This window comes from Pinus tabuliformis, chromosome J (assembly GCF_031772625.1).
Source record: "Pinus tabuliformis cultivar Carrire ecotype Pingquan chromosome J, CPIR1, whole genome shotgun sequence".
Classification (NCBI taxonomy): domain Eukaryota; kingdom Viridiplantae; phylum Streptophyta; class Pinopsida; order Pinales; family Pinaceae; genus Pinus; species Pinus tabuliformis.
In genome coordinates, this window is record NC_142295.1 from 947,021,254 (window position 1) to 947,042,190 (window position 20,937).

Genomic DNA, 20,937 nt, shown 5'->3' on the forward strand with positions numbered 1-20,937 from the left:
CTTGGGTGAACTGTAGGCCATGGATCAGATGGAAGATGGAATGGTTGATAGGCTGGACTAATGCTAGAAGATATCTACTGCATAAACAACTAACAGACAACCAATGAGATTAAGCAAGCAAGGAAATAAGTGCAAAATAAAACAGACTTTTTGCATCAAAGTAAACTATGATCTATGGAAGAAAATGTTGATAACCGTTGCATGAAAGAAAAGCATGAAAGAATACTGTTGCAAATAAGGAAATGAACATGATGAAGAATTTCTGAAGCAAAGAAAACTAGACTATGAACCAACTAGAAATCTGCAAACACTAGAAGTCCTATGAAGGAGGAAAATCTATGTTTTTGGGGCAGCAAGAGGGTCTTTGCCTCAGATCATTGTCCCAAAGGGAGGAAGAGAGGCTAAGGCACTACTGCTAGCCTTTTGGATCTTTTATTTATCACTGCTTAACCTGCTATTGAAAACACAAATGGAAGCAAACTACTGAATCATCAAAACAACCCATTCTTAACCATAAAATAAATACATCTAACAACAACCTAATCTACAAACTGAAATGAAACATACAAATACAAGAAAAGAGGAGCTTGGCTGCTTGGATTGGGCCCTAACCTAAGAGCTACAGCCCTCTGAGCTAACTCAATGCTAACTCAAAAGGGATTCCATCTTTATTTCCAAAACAATAGCAAGATTACATGAACTGTCAAAATAATAAACTCGAAGTTAAGCAGAGTTTACATAGGCAAAACTGCAACAAGAATTCAACAAAAATTTGACCAACTCCCTAGTGAGGCCCTAGGCCTGTCTACTTATACAAATGAAGCTCCCAACAAATTCCTCAAAATCAGGGAGGTTTGGCTCCCAAAACTTGAGATAAACATCAGTTATCCTCCACTTTGCTCGGCTACCTGCTAATGCATGACTTGGTTGCTTGTACTCCGAGCTGAATGAAGGGAAGTTCGAAGTGAGGAGTAATAAATGAGGGGGATTCCCTCCTATAAGTCCTCTCCTTTGTCCACTTCGAGTTATTGCTGACATTTTTCCCTTGGATCCTTGACTTTGACAACAAAAATCATCAATAATCTACATTAAACACATATTAGACCTCATGGCATCATAACTAACTCAACTCACTCTATAAGCATAATTATAATTAGAAAATCATGCAATAAGCTAAGAGAATGGTTGATTTGATTAGGTTAGGAGGTAGAATGAGCCCATATAATTACCCATTTATGAGGCTCATCAGCATATAAGAAACACAAGCTAAAATGAAAAAAATAAAGTTGAATCAAAGCACAAGTACCTGAGTTCATGCGAGATAAGTTGTTGTGATTTTAGGAGGGAGGCTCCAAAATGAAGCATAGGAAAACTTTTGGAGGATGGTTGTAGCCGCTACAATAGGTCCACATGCACACACTTCTCATCAATGATGTACCCCAAATATTGACCCTGACTCATGCCAAAAGTTCATTTCTCTAAATTGGCACAAATTCTGTTGTCACTGGGTTTGGAGGGCCTGTCAAATATGGTGGAGTTGCTCTTCCCAAATTTGGCTGAAGATCAAGATGTCATCTAGATACACCACCACAAATGTATTAGTGAGGGGTCACAAGATATCGAACATCAACCTCATGAAGGTTGCTAAGGAATTTTCAACCCAAAAGGCATGACCAACCATTCGAAAAGGCACTCCTTCGATTTGAAGGCAATCTTCCACACATTAAAGGGTTCGATAGGCACTTGGTGATAACCGGACTTCAAATCGATCTTGCTAAAATATTTGGCCCCCTTGACCTGGTCCAGAAGGTCATCAATCTATGGGATTAGGTACCTATTCCATACAGTGATCTTGTTCAGCACCTGATAGTCAATACAGAGTCTCTAGGTCCCATCCTTCTTCTATACCGACAATCAGGCTACCACAGGGTGATGAGCTTGGCCTGATGTGCCCTTTCTCCAACAACTCCTAAATCTACCTCTTGATCTCACCATTCTCCATAATGGAGTGTCGATAGATTGGTCCATTGGGTAGCGACGTGCCCAGGGTCAGATCGATGGAGTGCTTGATCCGACATTGCAGAGGAACTCTCATGGGTGAGGAAAAAAATTCCTTGTACTCCTCTACAACCTTGTTCACCTGCTGCTACTATGCGAAGGAGCCTTGTTTGGAAGTCGTGGCCATAATATTCTTGTTTCCTTGAGGGTGAATCATAAGGAAAACAAATTTCTTGGTCTATGAAATGATCTTACTGCATTGCTTTGCAGTGATTAAAGAGATGGTGGTAGGCATGGCTACCTCCGGTATCCTATACAACTTATTTCCCAAAGTAATAATCACGGAGTGAGGTCTAAACTCATACACAACATGCCACTTCCACAAGTATGGTTGTCCTAATAATACATCACAAACTTCAAGAGGGGTAACATCACACAGTACCTCATCCGTGAAGGGCTTGATGCTTCAAGGAAGGTGACATTGTTGGCTGACGTGGAGATCTCATCCTTGGTGAAGCCACTCGATGTTGTATGGTTATGGATGTGCTATAGTTGGTAGGCCCAACCACTTCATGACCTTTTCTAAAATGAGGTTCTTTTGGCTCCCATTGTCGACAATTAATTGCAATGGAGAACCCTTCACCCACATATGTGAGTGGAAGAGATGTTCCCCCTCCTCTGTATCTTAAGGCTTGTTCTTTTGTATCTTGGTGGTTGCCACAGTGGTAATGAGCATTGTATCAATGATCTTCTTCCATTTTTCCTTCCCTTAATCGGGTTCTGACTTAGAGTCAGAACATGCGTCTGATTTTGAAGCCTTCAGCTCAGCGACTAGTGATTACTTGGTCCAACAATCACTCGTGTTGTGAGTGGAGCTCTTATGGAACTCACACCATTTTCATGTGTCCTTCTTTGTCTTCGTGGTGTTGTTCTTTGCTTGTGGCTTCGATGGGTTGTCCTGGGTCACATCGCCTTAACTTTGTCCTTTTCTCTGCGGTTTGGGGGCGCTTTCCCTTACTTCAGATTCACATATCCAAAGTCTCGCTTCTTCTCTTTAAACTTATGCTCAACCTTGACAGGATATCGATATGTCTTGCCAAGCAAGGAGATATCTAGGAACTCCATCTCATCCTGTATATTCCTATGGAGGCATCTGTGGTACTTGAGTACCAAATTTCGCTCAAAATCCTTGATACCCAATTTCGTGCAAAGGGTATGAAAAACATTGATTAACTCTGGCATGTCTAGGTCTCTTCCCTGCCACAATGTGGTCTAGTTTATGTATTTATCCTTATAGCTCCCGATAGGGTAGTACGGCTCCTTGATGGAATCATATAACGAATTCCAAGTGGGTGCAGTTGGAAATAGTGAGGGTGTACTTTTTCCTTCTTCTCACAGTAAGTTTCAAACCAGTGCTTAGCGTGGGGGGTGGTTTTCAGAAGTGAAAAATTAATATTTTCCCGGCCGAAAAAATCACGAACAGAAAAATATATTTCCAGAAGATTTAATTATCTAGGTGGATATGGTGGCCACCCTCCTATTCCATTTGGAACCCCAACACTATCTCTTTCAATTTTTCAATTTCCTTAATTGTAGTGCAATTTACTATTTTTGGCACTTTTTCGGGTCCTGAACTTCTGAAGCCGTTTTGAAACCCTAAACAACATTTATAGGGAAAATAGAGAGATCAAAAATTCCCAAATACGTTTACTGGTTTGTTTTCAGCCTACTCTTCGAGATATTCGAAACGTGTTATTATGATAGCCAAATAGAGATCGTATGCCAAAGTTAAGACCCTAGGAAATTGATGTACCAATTTACCCAAACAGGGCACACAGTTTTGGCACTTCATCTCCTAGGGTTAGGTTTCTGGATGTTTAGGGTTTTCCATTGTTTCTCAAAAATAAATAGGCCTTGGAGCCTCATTGTAACATAGTTCAAAGGCATGCATCCGCCACATAGCTTCTCAAAGATAAGCTACCATCTTTGGAGCTAGTTTATTTCCATTATGTTTGTAAGCATAGTTCAATATTCTAGTATTAATGAAATGAAGTGTTATTTCTGTTGCATTTATGTATTTATGGTTATATCTGTAATTTTTTGCATTCATTTTTTGGTTCGGATTAGTGGTATTAGAGTGGTATGCACTTTCTCTATTTTTCTTTGCATGTCCCCATCGAGGTCAGGGTATAAGGAGTCATTGCTCGATCTGGTTGAAAATTTGCAAGACCAACCTCGCAAACCCCGACGGCCTCCCATGGTAGAAGAAAAGAAATATGAGGGGGCATGAAATCATTTCAAAATATTGCTTAAGGAAACCCTTGAGCAATAGAGGAATGTGATGATGGATAACTTTGCCCAGATCCTTCGACGACTACCCACAGGTGACACATCTTCATCCAGTAGCCACTCTAGAGGTGCAACTCATTTTAAGGTACAAGTTAAGTTTGATATTCCCATATTTGAGGGCCAATAGATGCATACACTGTAGATAAATGGTTGAATCTATTGGAAGGATATTTTTCAGTTCATGACTTTTCCAATCGGGAAAATATTACTTTTGAACTTCTCAAATCCATCCCACATGTCAAGGACTAGTGGGAAACCCACTGTGAACAAAAGGACGAGAGGGAATCCTCACTGTTTTCAGCCACACCCACTTGGGATTCTTTCGAAGATGCCATCAATGAACAATATTACCCTGTCGGGAGCTATGAAGATAACTACATAAAGTGAACCACGCTATGGCAGGGTAGGGACCAAGATGTGCAGAGTTCACAAATATTTTCCATACCATTAGCACTAAGTTGGGTATCAAGGATTTTGAGTGGCATTTTGGACTCAAGTACCGCAATTGTTTACACAATTATATCGAGGAGGAGATGGAGTTCCTGGACATCTCCATGCTCACTACGACATATCGATACGTTGTCAAGATTGAGCAGAAGTTTAAACAAAGGAATCGAGACTTTGGATCTACGAATCCGAAGCAAGGAAAAGGTGCCCCCAAACCATAGAGAAAAAGCCAAAACCAAGGCAGTGTGGCCTAGGACAACCAGCCAAAGCCACAAGAAAAGAAAAACACCACGAAGACAAAGAAGGACATAGGAAAATGGTGTGAGTTCCATAAGATCTCCACTCAAAACACAAGTGAGTTTCGAGCCAAGAAGTCACTGGTAGCCAAGATGAAGGATTCTAAATCAGACGCATATTCTGACTCTAAGTCAAAACCCGACAAGAGGAATGACAAAGGGATGCAGATCATTGACGCGGAGCCAAGTGCCACTGTGGCCACCACCAAAATCCTGAAGATCTAGAGGAGGGGGAGCACCTCTTCCACTCGCAGATGTGAGTGAAAGGTTCTCCGATTCAGTTCATTGTTGATAGAGAGAGCCAAAATAACATCATTTCAGCAGAGGTCGTGAAGCGACTGGGCCTGTTGATGACAACACATCTGCAATCGTACACCATCAAGTGGCTTCACCAAGGATGAGATCTCCATGTTAGCTAGCAGTACCTCCTTCCCGTCCATTAGGGAAATTTTGAGGTCTAAAATGGGCCTCCTAAGGAAATTATAAAATAATAGTGGAAATAATAAAATAAGATTAGATTAAATCATCAAATTTTAGAGGGAAAAAAGGAAAATCTATTTTTTTTCGACTCGTATTTTCAACTTATCTCCTTATGGGTTTACTCAAATTTCGAGCAACAACACTCATTGGATGCAAAATTTGATTCCTCATCCAAGGATTACCCATTTTCCATAATTTTGATGAATCCTTCTACACGAAAAATGAGAAATACATGAAAAAACGTTATTACAATCTTGTTTTTCATGTATTTCTCATTTTTCGTGTAGCAAGGTCCATTGAAAGTATGCAACATGGGTACTCCTTGGATGAGGAATTAAATTTTACATCCAACGAGTACTCCCTCTTGAAATTTGAGTAAAACCTTAGGGAGATAAGTTGAAAATATGATTTGAAAAAATAGTTTTATTATTGTATTATTTTTTAATCTTTTTACTTTTTTACTCCAAAAATGGTGAATCATCCTCCATGGTTGACATCATCATATAGAATACTATTGGTTCGTATAAAGTTTATTTTGGTTGTGCATTTTTCTTAGGAGGCCCATTTAGACCTCAAAATTCCCCTAATGATCAAACCCTTCACGGATGAGGTACTATGTGATGTTGCTCCTCTTAAAGTTTGTGATGTATTATTAGGATAACCATACTTGTGGAAGCGACATGTTGTATATGAGTCTAGACCTCACTCTATGACTATTACTTTTGGAAATAAGTTGTATAGGATACTGGAGGTAGCCCCGCCCACCACCATCTCTTTGATCACTACAAAGAAATGCAGTAAGATCATTTTCTCGACCAGGATTTTTTTTTCCTTATGATTCAAACTCAAGGCAAGACAAAGGTTGTGGCCATGGATTCCAGACAGGGCTCCTCCACACAACAACAACAAATGAACAAGGCCGTGGAGGAGTATATGAATATTTTTGCCTCACCTACACGGGTACCTATGCACTGTCAGGTTAAGCACTCCATCGATTTGACTCCAAGCATGCCACTACCTAGTGGACCGATCTATTAACACTCTGTTATGGACAATGATGAGATCAAGAGGCATATTCAGGAACTATTACAGAAAGGGCACATCAAGCCAAGCTCATCACCGTGTGGGAGCCTGATTGTATTGGTACAGAAGAAGGATGGAACCTAGAGACTCTATATTGACTATCAAGCACTTAACAAGATCACTGTCTGGAATAGGTACCCAATCTCATAGATTGATGACCTTCTAGACCAGCTCAAAGGGGGCAAATATTTCAGGAAGATTGACTTGAAGTCTGGTTATCACTAGGTGCCTATCGAACCTTCTGATGTGTGGAAGATTGCCTTCAAATCTAAGGAGGACCTTTTTGAATGGTTGGTAATGCCTTTCAGTTTGACGAATAACCCCGAAACCTTCATGATATTGATGGAAAACATCTTGTAACCCTTCACCAATGCATTCATGGTGGTGTATTTAGATGAAATCTTGATCTTCAGCCATAGTTTGGAAGAGAACCTCCACCATATTCGATAGGTCCTTCAAACACTATGAAAACACAAACTGTGTGCCAAGTTAGAGAAATTCACTTTTGGCATGACCCAGCTTCAATATCTAGGGTACATCGTTGATGAATAGGGTGTGCATGTGTACCCATCCAAGATACAAGTCATACGGGATTGGCCAACCCCAATCAATCAATCACCTCTGATCTGCACCAGTGCTCACATTACTAGAGCTGAAGCAACCATTTGAGATCAAGACAAAGGCCTCCAACTATGCTATTGGTGCAGTTATTACTCAACAAGGGCATCTAGTGGCTTACCACAGTGAGACACTTTCAGACACAGCCCGAAATTATCCCACTTATGAAAAAGAATTGTATTCCATTATGCAGGCTTATCTTCAATGGAAGCATTACATTCTTGGGAAGGAACTGGTCATTAACATAGGTCACTGATCCTACAGTTCATACAGACATAAGGGACATTGAAGAACGATCACCACCAGAAATGGTCCAAATACCTGCAACAATTTCATTTGAACATTAAGTACAAGAAGGGTAGCACCAATAATGTTACAGACTGCCTCATTCGACCACCAGTCATGGCATTGATCACTGTGCTCGACTCTTGTGGGAACGCGACTTCGGGGTGGCCACATATTTACAAGAGTGATCCAGAATTTGGTAGCACATACCACACAATCCTGGAAGGTAAGAAAGTTCCAGCTTTTCACCTCCAAGATGCACTATTATGCCACCTAGGACACATATATGTTCCTTCAAGTGAGCGTGCAAGGATGATTTGGGAGGCACACTACAATTGGATCACTGGACATTTTGGAGTGGAGAAAATAGGGGCAGTACTGCAAAAGTATTTTTATTGGCCGAACCTTCGTCAGGTTATTTGGAGGTACATTAAATCCTACACTGCCTACGTCATTTCCAAAGAAACCATCAAGAAGCAAGGGCTATATACTCCTCTACCTACTCCTATTCAACCTTGGGAATCCATCTCCATGGATTAAATGTCGGGCCTTCCTTCTACTAAGCATGACAACTACTGCGTTTTCGTGGCTATCGACAGATTCTCTAAGATGGCCATTATGGCGGTCTGCAAGAAGAGTATCACAACAGAGGCCACTGCTAAGCTCTTCTTTGAGTGAGTGTGGGTACACTTTGGGGTCCTACAGTCCATTGTCTCTTATCAGCATAGGATATTCCTAAGTGCATTTTGGTCAAGTCTCTAGTCGATGCTGGGTACCAAACTCACTAAGTCCACGACTTTCCATCCCCAAACTGATGGCTAAAGAAAAGTCGTCAACGTGATGATCATACACATTCAACTCATGTAAAACTCGAAGAATCCACACACATGAGATGAAAACCTCACCTATGTCCAGAACAACTACAATAGAGCTCTCCACAACTCAACAGGCCACAACCCCTTTCAGGTAGGGCTAGGATTTTAGCCATTATGTCCCATTGATGTGGCCACACCATTTGCAGCTACTCAGGCAGATTCAGCTCATGTCCAGTCCAAAGCCAACAATGCTAACAACTTCATTTAGCGAATTCAACATATTCGCCAATAGGTCCATGATATATTGGATAGAGCCAATGATAAGTACAAGCATTGACATGATCAGAATCGAGTGTCACCTAAGTTCCAGGTGCGCGACATTCTTTGGCTACATTTGCAGAAGGAGCACCTCGCTGGACCCAAGCAAAAGATTCACCCTATGTGATATGGTCCATACACCATCACTAAGGATATAGGGAATAATGACTTCGAGTTCAGCATTCCACCGTCCCTTGGTCTGCACAGAGTGTTCAATGTAGACGACCTTCAGCCATACTTTCCACCATTGCTAGACACATCCGACATTGCAAAACAACTCACACCAACAGAGCTAAACCCAGACTACATGGAACAAGCCACAACTAATGGGATCATGGAGACACAGATCAAGAACACTCGCCAACATAAGATCCAACTGGCCAACTCTTGCACCAAGGCAAGTGGCTCACTAGGGACCAAGTTCAGCAAAAGTTTCCCCATCTCATGGAGGCACTCAACGCAATGGGGACCATTGCTTCCTAAGGGGGGAGGACTGATCCAGGTGGATATTGGTGGCCACTCTCCTATTCCACTTAGACTCCCAACACTGTCTCTTTCAGTTTTTCAATTTCCTTAATTATAGCACAATTTACTATTTTTGGCAGTTTGTTAGGTCCTAAACTTCTGGAGTCGTTTTGAAGCCCTAAACAACGTTTTTAGGGAAAATAGAGAGATAGGAAAGTCCCAAACAAGTTTATTGGTTTGTTTTCGGCCTAATCTTCAAGATATTCAAAACACATTATTATGATAGCCAAATAGAGACCGTATGCCAAAGTTAAGGCCCTGGGAAATTGATGTACCGATTTACCCAAACAGGGCCCACATTTTTGGCACTTCATCTCCTAGGGTTAGGTTTCTGGATGTTTAGGGTTTTCCATTGTTTCTCAATAATAATTAGGCCTTGGATCCCCATTGTAACACAGTTCAGAGGCATGCATCTGCCACATCTCTTCTCAGAGATAAGCTACCATCGCTTGAGCTAGTTTATTTCCATTCTGTTTGTAAGAATAGTTCAGTATTCTAATATTAATTAAATGAAGTGTTATTTCTATTGCATTTCTGTATTTATGGTTATAGCTATAATTTTTTGCGTACATGTTTAAGTTTAGATCAATGGTATCAGAGCAATATTCTCTTTCTCTGTTTTTATTTGCATGTCCCCAACAAGGTCAGGGTATAAGGAGTTATGGCTCGTTTTGGTTGAACCTTTGCAAGACCAGCCTCAGAAACCCCAACGGCCTCCCACGGCGAAAGAAAAGAAAGACAAGGAGGTAGTAGATCCTTTCAAAATATTGCTCGAGGAAGCCCTCGAGTGATAGAGGAATGTGATGATGGATAAATTTGTCCAGATCCTTCGACGGCTACCCACAGATGATGCATCTTCATCCAGCAGCTACTCTGAAGGCGCAAATCCTTTTAAGGTACAAGTTAAGTTCGATATTCCCATATTTGAGGGCCAAATAGATGCAAATGTTGTAGATAAAGGGTTGAATCTATTGGAATGATATTTGTCAGTTCAGGACTTTTCCAATCGGGAAAAGATTACTTTTTCACTTCTCAAAGCCGCCCCACACGTCAAGGAATGGTGGGAAACCTACTATGAAAAAAGGACGAGAGGGAATCCTCATTGTTTTCAGTCGCACCCACTCAAGATTCTTTCTGAGACACCATCAACAAACATTGATATTACCCTGTTGGGAGCTATGAAGATAAATACATAAAGTGGACCACGCTATGGTAGGGAAGGGACCAAGGTGTGTCAGAGTTAACAAATATTTTCCATACCCTCAACACTAAGTTGGGTATCAATGATTCTGATTGACATTTGGTACTCAATTACAGCGACTGTTTACATAAGTACATCCAAGACAAGATGGAGTTCCTGGATATCTCCTTTCTCGGCATGGAACATCGTTACGTTGTCAATATTGAGCAGAAGTTTAAACAAAAGAAGCAATACTTTGGATCTGCGAATCCAAAGCAAGGAAGAGGCACCCCCAAACCACAAAGTAAAGGCCAAAGCCAAGGTGAGGTAGCCCAGGACAACTTGCGGAAGCTACAAGCAAAGAAAAACACCACGAAGACAAAGAAGGACACGGTAAAATGGTGTGAGTTCCATAAGAGCTCCGCTCACAACACAAGTGAGTGTCGAGCCAAGCAGTCACTGGTGGCCGAGATGAAGGCTTTTGAACTAGACGCATGTTCCGAATCTAAGTCAGAACCCGACAAGGGGAATGACAAAGGGAAGAAGATCATTGATGTAGAGCCATGTGCCACTGTGGTCACCACCAAAATCCAGAAGAATGAGCCTAAAGATCCAGAGGAGGGAGGACCCCTCTTCCACTCACAGATGTGGGTGAAAGGTTCTCCGCTTCAGTTCATTATAAAAATGGGAACCAAAAGAACCTCATTTCAATAGAGGTCGTGAAGCATCTAGGCCTATTAATGACAACACATCCACAACCATACACCATCGGGTGGCTTCACTAAGGACTAGATCTCTGCATCAGCTAGTAGTGTCGCCTTCCCTACAACATCAAACCCTTGATGGATGAGGTACTATGTGATGTTTGTCCTCTTGAAGTTTGTGATGTATTACTAGGACAACCATACTTTTGGAAGCGACATGTTATATATGAGTCTAGACCTCACTCTATGATTATTACTTTAGGTAATAAGTTGTACAGTATATCAGAGCTAGCCCCACATATCACCGTCTCTTTGATCACTACAAAGAAATGAAGTAAGATCATTTTCTATACTAGGAATTGTTTTTCCTTATTGTTCATCATGAGGGCAAGAATAAGGTTTTGGCCACAGATTCCAAATGGGACTCCTCTGCACACCAGCAACAGATGGAAAAGGTCATGGAGGAGTATAGGGACATTTTTGCCTCACATACAAGGGTACCTATGCACTGTTAGGTCAAGCACTCCATCGATCTGACCTTGGGCATGCCGCTACCAACGGACCGATCTATTGACACTCTGTTTAGGAGAACGATGAGATCAAGAGGCAGATTCAGGAACTATTGGAGAAAGGGAACATTAGGCCAAGCTCATCACCCTGTGGGACCCCGATTATATTGGTACAGAAGAAGGTCAGGGCTCAGAGACTATGTATTGGCTATCAGGTGTTGAATAAGATCATTGTCCAGAATAGGTACCCAAACCCACGGATTGATGACCTTTTGGACCAGCTCAAGGGGGCCAAATATTTCAGCAATATTGAATTGAAGTCCAGTTATCACTAGGTGCCTATCGAACCCTCGATGTGTGTAAGAATGCCTTCAAATTGAGGGCCTTTTCGAATGATTGGTCATGCCTTTTTGGCAGTTTTCAGGTCCTGAACTTCTAGAGCCGTTTTGAGGCCCTAAACGACGTTTTTAGGGAAAATGGAGAGACTAGAAAAATTCCAAACAAATATGGTTATTTGTTTTAAGCCTATGCTTTGAGATATTCAAAACAAGGTATTATGATATCCAAACGGAGATCGAATGCCAAAGTTACAAACCCGAGAAATTGATGTACCAATTTACCCAAATGGGGCCCACAATTTTGGCGCTTCATCTCCTAGGGTTAGGTTTCTTGATGTTTAGGGTTTTCCATTGTTTTTATATAATAAATAGGCCTTGGATCGTCATTGTAACATAGTTTGGAGGCATGTAACCACCACATCTCTTCTCAAAGATAAGCTACCATCGCCTGAGCTAGTTTATTTCCATTCTGTTTGTAAGCATAGTTCAATATTTTGATATTAATTTAATGAAGTGTTATTTCTGGTGCATTTTTGTGTTTGTGGTTATATCTGTAATTTTTTGTGTTCCTGTTTAATTTTAGATCAGTGGTATCAGAGCGGTTTGCTCTTTCTCTATTTTTCTTTGTATGTCCCCAATGAGGTCAGGGTATAAGGAGTTAGGGCTTGATCTGGTTGAACCTTTGCAAGACTAGCCTTGCAAACCCCAATGGTCTCCCATGGCAAAAGAAAAGAAGGATAAGGGGGCAGGAGATCTTTTCAAAATATTGCTCAGGGAAACGCTCGAGTGACAGAGGAATGTGATGATGGATAACTTTCCCCAAATCCTTCGACAACTACCCACATGCAATGCATCTTCATCCAGCAGCCACTCTAGAGGTGCTACTCCTTGTAAGGTACAAGTTCATTTCGATATTCACATATTTGAGGGCCAAATAGATGCAGACGCTATAAATAAATGGTTGAATATGTTCGAAGGATATTTTTCAGCTCATGACTTTTCCAATCGGGAAAATATTACTTTTGCACTTCTCAAAGTCACCCCACACGTCAAGGACTGGTGGGAAACCTACTGTGAAAAAAAGGATGAGATGAAATCCTCACTGTTTTCAAGCACACCCACTTAGGATTCTTTTCGAGATGCCATCAAGGAACAATATTACCTTGTCAGGAGCTATGAAGATGAATACATAAAGTGGACCATGCTATGGCAGGGAAGGGACCAAGATGTGTCGGAGTTCACAAATATTTTCCATACCCTCTGCACTAAGTTGGGTATCAAATATTATGACTGGAATTTGGTACTCAGGTACCACGGCTATTTATGTAAGTATATCTAGGACAAGATGGAGTTCTTGGACATCTCCTCACTTGGCACGACATACCAATACATTGTCAAGATTGAGCAGAAGTTTAAATAGAAGAAGTGAGACTTTGGATCTATGAATCTCAAGAAAGAAAAAGGCACCCCCAAACCACAGAGTAAAGGAAAAATTCCAAGGGGGGGAGGCCTAGGACAACTCGTCGAAGCCGTAAGCAAAGAACACAACCATAAATAAAAATAAGGACATGAGAAAATGGTGTGAGTTCCATAAGAGCTCCACTCACAACGCAAGTGTGTGTCGAGTCAAACAGTCATTGGTGGCCGAGCTGAAGGCGTCTGAATCAAATGCATGTTCTGACTCTAAGTTAAAACCTAACAAGGGGAATAACAAAGGGAAGTAGATCATTGATGATGATCCCAGTGCCACCATGGCCACCACCAAAATATAGAAGAATGATCCTAAAGATCCCAAGGAGGGGGAACGCCTCTTCCACTCACAGATGTGGGTGAAAAGTTCTCCGTTGCAGTTCATTTTCAACAAAGGGAGCCAAAAGAACCTCATTTCAACAGAGGCTGTGAAGTAGTTGGGCCTACCAATGATAACACATCTATATCCATACACAATCGGGTGGCTTCACCAAGGACGAGATCTCTACATTAGCCAACAATGTCGCCTTCCCTACAACATCAAGCCCTTCACAGATGAGGTACTGTGTGATGTTGCTACTCTTGAAGTTTGTGATGTACTATTAGGACAACCATACTTGTGGAAGTGACATGTATATGAATCTAGACCTCACTCTGTGATTATTACGTTGGGAAATAAGTTGTATAGGATACCGGAGCTAGCCCCGCCTACCACCATATCTTTGATCACTGCAAAGAAATATAGTAAGATCATTTGCTACACAAGAATTGCTTTTTCCTTATGGTTGACCCTGAGAGCAAGAAGAAGGTTTTGGGCATGGGTTCAAAACAGGGTTCCTCTGCACAGTAGTAGCAAATGGACAAGGTCGTGGAGGAGTATAGGGACATTTTCGCCTCACCTACAGGGGCACCTATGCATTGTCAAGTCAAGCACTCATCGATCTGATCCTGGGTGCGCCACTACCTAATGGACCGGTCTATCGATGTTATGTTATGGAGAATGATGAGATCAAGAGGTAGATTTAGGAAGTGTTGTAGAAAGGGCACATCAGGCTAAGCTCATCAGCCTGTGGGAGCTCGATTGTATTGGTACAGAAGAAGGATGAGACTTCAAGACTCTGTATTGACTATCAGTAGCTCAATAAGATCATTGTCTGGAATAGGTACCCAATCCCACAAATTTATTACCTTATGGACCAACTCAAGGGGGGGAAAATATTTTAGCAAGATTGACTTGAAGTATGGTTATCACCAGGCGCCTATCAAACCCTCCGATGTGTGGAAGACTACCTTCGAATCCAAGGAGGGCCTTTTTGAATGGTTGGTCATGCCTTTCGGGTTGACGAATGGCCCCGCAACCTTCATGAGATTTATGTATGACATATTGTGAGCCTTCACCAATGCATTTGTGGTGGTGTATTTAGATGAACTCTTGATCTTCAGCCAGACTTGGGAAGAGCACCTCCACCATATTTGATAGGTCCTTCAAACCCTGTGACAACACAAACTGTGTGCAAATTTGGAGAAATGCACTTTTAGCATGACCCAGGTTCAATATCTAGGGTAGATCATTGATGAGAAGGGTGTGCATGTGGACCCAGCAAAGATACAAGTCATTCGGGATTAGCCAGCCTGAACCATCCTAACAGAGCTCCACAAATTTCTAGGTCTTGCCAATTTCTACCACAATTTCATGTTAGGGTTCTCTCATATCACCTAGCCTTTAAGTCAAGTCACCAAGGGTAGACCGAAAGAAAAAAGAAAATTCAGTCCAAAACCCAATAGAAGGTGTTTGTCGAGTTAAAGCATCACCTCTTCTCTGCACCAATGCTCAAATTACTAGCCCTGCATCAACCACTTGAGATTGAGACAGATGCCTCCAGCTATGTTATTGGTGCAATTCTTACTCGGCAGGAGCATCCATTGGCTTACCACAGTGAGACAATTTCAGACATAGTCTGAATGTATCCCTTACGAAAAAGAAATGTCTTGTGCAGGCTTGTCATCAATGGAAGCATTACATTATGGGGAAGGAAACAGTCATCCACATAGACCACCGACCCCTGTAGTTCATACAGATACAAGGGAAGTTGCAGAATGATCGCCATCTAAAATTGCCCACATACTTGCAACAATTATATTTGAACATTAAGTACAAGAAGGGAAACACTATCAATGTTACAGACTGCCTCAGTCGACCACCATTCATGGTACTAATCACTGTGGTTGACTCATGTGGGCACGAGACTTAGGAGTGACCTCATCTTTACGAGAGCGATCCAGAATTCGACAGCACATACCAAACACTCCTGGAAGGTAAGCAAGTTCCAAATTTTCACCTCCAAGAAGCACTATTATGCCACCTGGGAAACATTTGTGTTCCTTCAAGTGAGCATGCCAAGATGATTTGGGAGGTGCACTACATTTGATTTGTTGGACATTTCGAAGTATAGAAAATATTGGAAGTACTGTAGAAGTATTTTTATTTGCCGAACCTTTGTCAGGATGTTGGGAGGTACACTAAATCCTACACTACCTGCGCCATTGCCAAACCAACCATCAAGAAGCAAGGCCTATATACTCCTCTGCCTACTCCTAGTCGACCTTGGGAATCCATCTCCATGGATTACATGTCGGGCCTTCCTTCTATTAATCATGACAATGATTGCATTTTTGTGATCGTCGGCAAATTCTCTAAGATGACCATTATGGTGGCCTGCAAGAAGAGTGTCATAGCAGAGGCCACTACTAAGCTCTTATTTGAGTGAGTGTGGGTACACTTTGGGATCCCATAGTCCATTTTCTTTGATTAGGATAGTAGATTCCTAAGTGCATTTTGGTCAAGTCTCTGGTCAATGTTGGATACCAAACTCACTAAGTCCACGGCTTTCCATCCCCAAATTGATGGCCAAATAGAAGTCGTCAACAGGATGATCATACATATTCTGCACATGTACAACTCGAAGCATCCACGCACATGGGATGAAATCCTACCCTATGTCCAGCACAGCTACAACAGATCTCTCCACAACTCAACGAGCCACAACCCCTTTCAGGTAGGGCTAGGATTTTAGCCATTATGTCCCATTGATGTGGCCATACCATTTGCAACTACTCAAGTAGATTCGGCTCATGTCCAGTTTGAAGCCGACAGGGCTAACAACTTCATTGAGTGGATTCAACACATTTTCCAGTAGGTCCATGATATATTGGATGGAGCCAATGCTAAGTACAATCAGTGCCATGATTAGCATTGAGTGTCAAACAAGTTCCAAGTGGGAGACAATGTTTAGCTACATTTGCAGAAGGAGCGCCTCTCTGTACCCAATCGCAAGCTTCGCCTACTTCGATATGGGTCATACACCATCACCAAGGTTGTAGGGGACAATTCCTTTGAGCTCAACATTCCACCATTCCTTGGTTTGCACTGAGTGTTCAATATAGACCACCTTTAGCCATACTTTCCACCATTTCTAGACACATCTGGCATTGCATAACAACTCACACCAACAGAGTTAAACCCAAACTACATGGAACAGACCACAACTGATCAGATCATGGAAAAATAGATCAAGAAAACTCGCCAACAGAAGATCCAACTGTATCGGGTTGTCATAGTTGGCCATCTCCTGCACCAAGGCAAGTGGCTCACTAGGGACCAAGTTCAACAGAAGTTTCCCCATCTCATGGAGGCACTCAACACAATGGGGAACATTGGTTCTTAAGGGGGGAGGATTGATCTAGGTGGATATTGGTGGCCATAATCCTATTCCACTTGGACCCCCAACATTGTCTCTTTCATTTTTTCATTTTCCTTAATTGTAGCACAATTTACTTTTTTTGCAGTTTTTCGGGTCCTAAACTTTAGAGCCATTTTGAGGCTCTAAATGACATATTTAGGGAAAACAAAGAGGCTACAAAATGTTCCAAATAATTTTTTCAGTTTCTCTTCAGCCTCCCCTTTGAGATATTCGAAATGTGGTAGTATGATAGCCAAACGAAGATCATATCCCAGAGTTACGACCCCGGGAAATTGATGTACCAATTTACCCAAACAGGGCCCACAATTTTGTTGCTTCATCTCCTAGGGTTAGGTTTCTGGATGTTTATGATTTTCCATTGTTTCTCAATAATAAATAGGCCTTGGAGCCTCATTGTAACACAATTCAGAGGCATGTAGCCACCACATCTCTTCTCAAAGATAAGCTACCATAGCTCGAGCTAGTTTATTTCCATTCTTTTTGTAAGCATAGTTTAGTATTATGATATTAATGAAATGAAATGTTATTTCTGCTAGATTTTTGTATTTATGGTTATATCAGTAATTTTTGCATTCATGTTTAAGTTCGAATCATTTAACCATTTATCTACGACGTCCACATCTATTTGAGCTTCAAATATTGGGATGTCAAAGTTAAATTGTACCTTAAAGGGTGTGGCGCTTCCATAGTAGTTGCTGGAAGGAGATGCATCACCTTTGGGTAGTTGCTAAAGGATCCAGGAAAAGTTGTCCATCATCGCATTCCTCTCTCACTTGACGGCGTCTTCGAGCAATATTTTGAAAGGGTCTCCTACCCGTTGTCTTTCTTCTCTTTCGCCATGCGAGGTTGTTGGGATTTGTGAGGTTGGTCTTGCAAAGGTTTGACTAGTTCGAGCCCTAACTCCTTATATCTCGACCTCGTTGGGGACATTCAATGAAAAATAGAGAAAGACCAGACCAATCTAATACCACTGATCTGAACCTAAACAGGAATTCAACAAATTACAGATATAACCATAAATATAAACATGCAATAGAAATAACACCTCATTTCATTAATGTCAAATGTTGAAACATGCTTACAAATAGAAAGGAAATGAAACTAGCTTGGGCGATGGTAGCTTATCTCTTAGGAGAGATGTGGTGGTTACATGCCTTTGAAATGTGTTACAATGAAGCTCAAAGGCCTATTTATTATTGAGAAACAATGGAAAACCCTAAATATCCAAAAACATAACCCTAGGAGATGAAGTGCCAAAACTATGGGCCACGTTTGGGTAAATTTGTACATCAACTTACCAGGGTCGTGACTTTGGCATACGATCTATGATTGATGTGCACAATACCTCGTTAGAAAGATTTATCCAAGGAATACAACTTTTGAGTGAAAAATATCAGGAAAATTGCCATATTTTCCTCGATTTTCCCAAAAAATGTCGTTTAGGGCCTCAAAATGGCCCAGAAGTTTAGAACCTGAAAAACTATATAAATAGTAAATTGTGCTAAAATTAAGGAAACTGAAAACCTGAAAGAGATAGGGGTGGGGGTCCAGGTGGAATAAGTGGATTTCCACCAACATCCACTTGGATCATTCCTCCCCACTTAGCAAGAAATGGTCCCCATTGCATTGAGTGACTCCATGAGATGGTGAAACTTTTGTTAAACTTGGTCCCTGGTGAGGCACTTGCCTTGGTGCAGGAGTTGGCCAGCTTTGACAACTTGATATAGTTGGATATTTTTCTGGTGAGTGATCTTGATCTGTGTGTCCATGATCTGATGAGTCATGGCCTGTTACATGCAATTTGGGTTTAGCTTTGTTCGTGTGAGTTGTTTGCAATGTCGAATGTTTCCAACAATGGTGGAAAGTATGGCCGAAGATGGTTTGCATTGAACACTTGGTGAAAACCAAGGAAAGGTGGAATGCTGAGCTCGAAGGCATTGTCCCCTATATCCTTCGTGATGGTGTATGGCCCATATCAAAGCGGGTGAAGCTTGCGGTGGGGTCCAGACACAGGGACTTCACTGGTGGAGTAATACCATACCATGTGGGTTCATATTGGGGGATATATAATAAGGAAAATTTGACTTAATATATTGGGGGATCTATAGGGGTAAAGGGTTTTTATAAAAACAAGTATAAAAATTGGAGCTCAAATTTAATGAAAAAATATAAAGGGGTATAAAAAATGTTAATGAAAAAATGGATACCTACAATATCTAGTGAAAGTAGGGTTTCTTTAAATTGGGGAGGTGTGTTGGGTTCATATTGGTAGGGGGTTAAATAATGTGTTTTTTAGAGGTATTTTCCAATATGTAGTCCAATTAGGGGTATTGTTTAGTATGCCATGAACGCACGTGATATGTCAGAGGTTCATTGAGGGAAGCTCCCGTGGGTCCAGAGAGGCACTCCTTCTGCAAATGTAGCCAAACTTTTTCGCCCACCTAGAACTTGTAAGAAAACCAATGATGATCATGGCAATGTTTGTACTTAGCATTGGCTTTGTCCAATATATCATGGACATGCTAGAGGATGTGTTAAATGTGCTCAATGAAGTTTTTAGCCCAGTCGACTTCGAACTGGACACGAGACGAACCTTCCTGAGTAGTTGTAAATGGTATGGCCACATCAATGGGACATAATGGTTGAAATTTCATCCCTACCTAAAAGGGCTTGCGGCCTGTTGAGCTATGGAAAGTTCTGTTTTAGTTGTGTTGGACATAGGGGAGGCTTTCATCCCATGTGCATGGATTCTTCGAGTTGTACATGTGCATAATGTGTACAATCATCTTGGTGACGACTTGTATTTGGCCATTAATTTGGGGGTGAAAAGTCATGGACTTAGTAAGTTTGCTATCCAGCATCAACCAGAGACTTGACCAAAATGCACTTAGAAATATGTTGTCTCGATCTGAGACAATAGACTATGGGATTCCAAAGTGCACCCACACTAGCTCAAAGAAGAGATTAACAATGGCCTTCGTTGTGATACTCTTCTCGGAGGTCGCCATAATGGCCATCTTAGAGAATGTGTCTGACCACGAAATCGTAGTCGTTTCCATGCTTTGTAGAGGGAAGGCCCGACATGTAATACATGGAGATGGATTCCCAAGGTCAACTAGGAGTAGGCAGAGGAGTATATAGGCCTTGCTTCTTGATGGTTGGTTTGGCAATGGCGCGGGCAATGAAGGATCGAATGTACTTCCTAACATCCTAACAAAGGTTCGGCCAATAGAAATACTTCTTCAGTATTGCCACTGTTTTCTCTACTCTTAAATGTCCAATGACTCGATTGTGGTGTGCTTCCAAAATCATCTTGGCATGCTCACTTGAAGGAACACATATATGTCCCAAGTGTCATAACAGTGCATCCTGGAGGTGAAAATTTGAGACTTTTTTACCTTCCGGTATTGTATGGAATGTGTTGCTGAATTTTGGATCGCTCTTGAAAAGTGCGGCCAATGTCTTGTGCTCACAGGAGTTGAGTACAGTGATCAACACCATGACTAGTGGTTGGCTGAGGCAGTATGCAACATTATTGGTGCTACCCTTCTTGTACTTAATGTCCAAGTGGAACTGCTGTAGTTATGTGGACCTTTTCTAATGGCAATCATTTGACAACTTCCCTTGTGTCTGTATGAATTGCAAGGGTCGGTGGTCTGTGTGGATGATTGTTTCCTTCCCCAGAATGTAATGGTTCCATTGACAACAATCTTGCACAATGGAATAAATTTATTTCCTCATAGGTAGGATACTTTCGGACT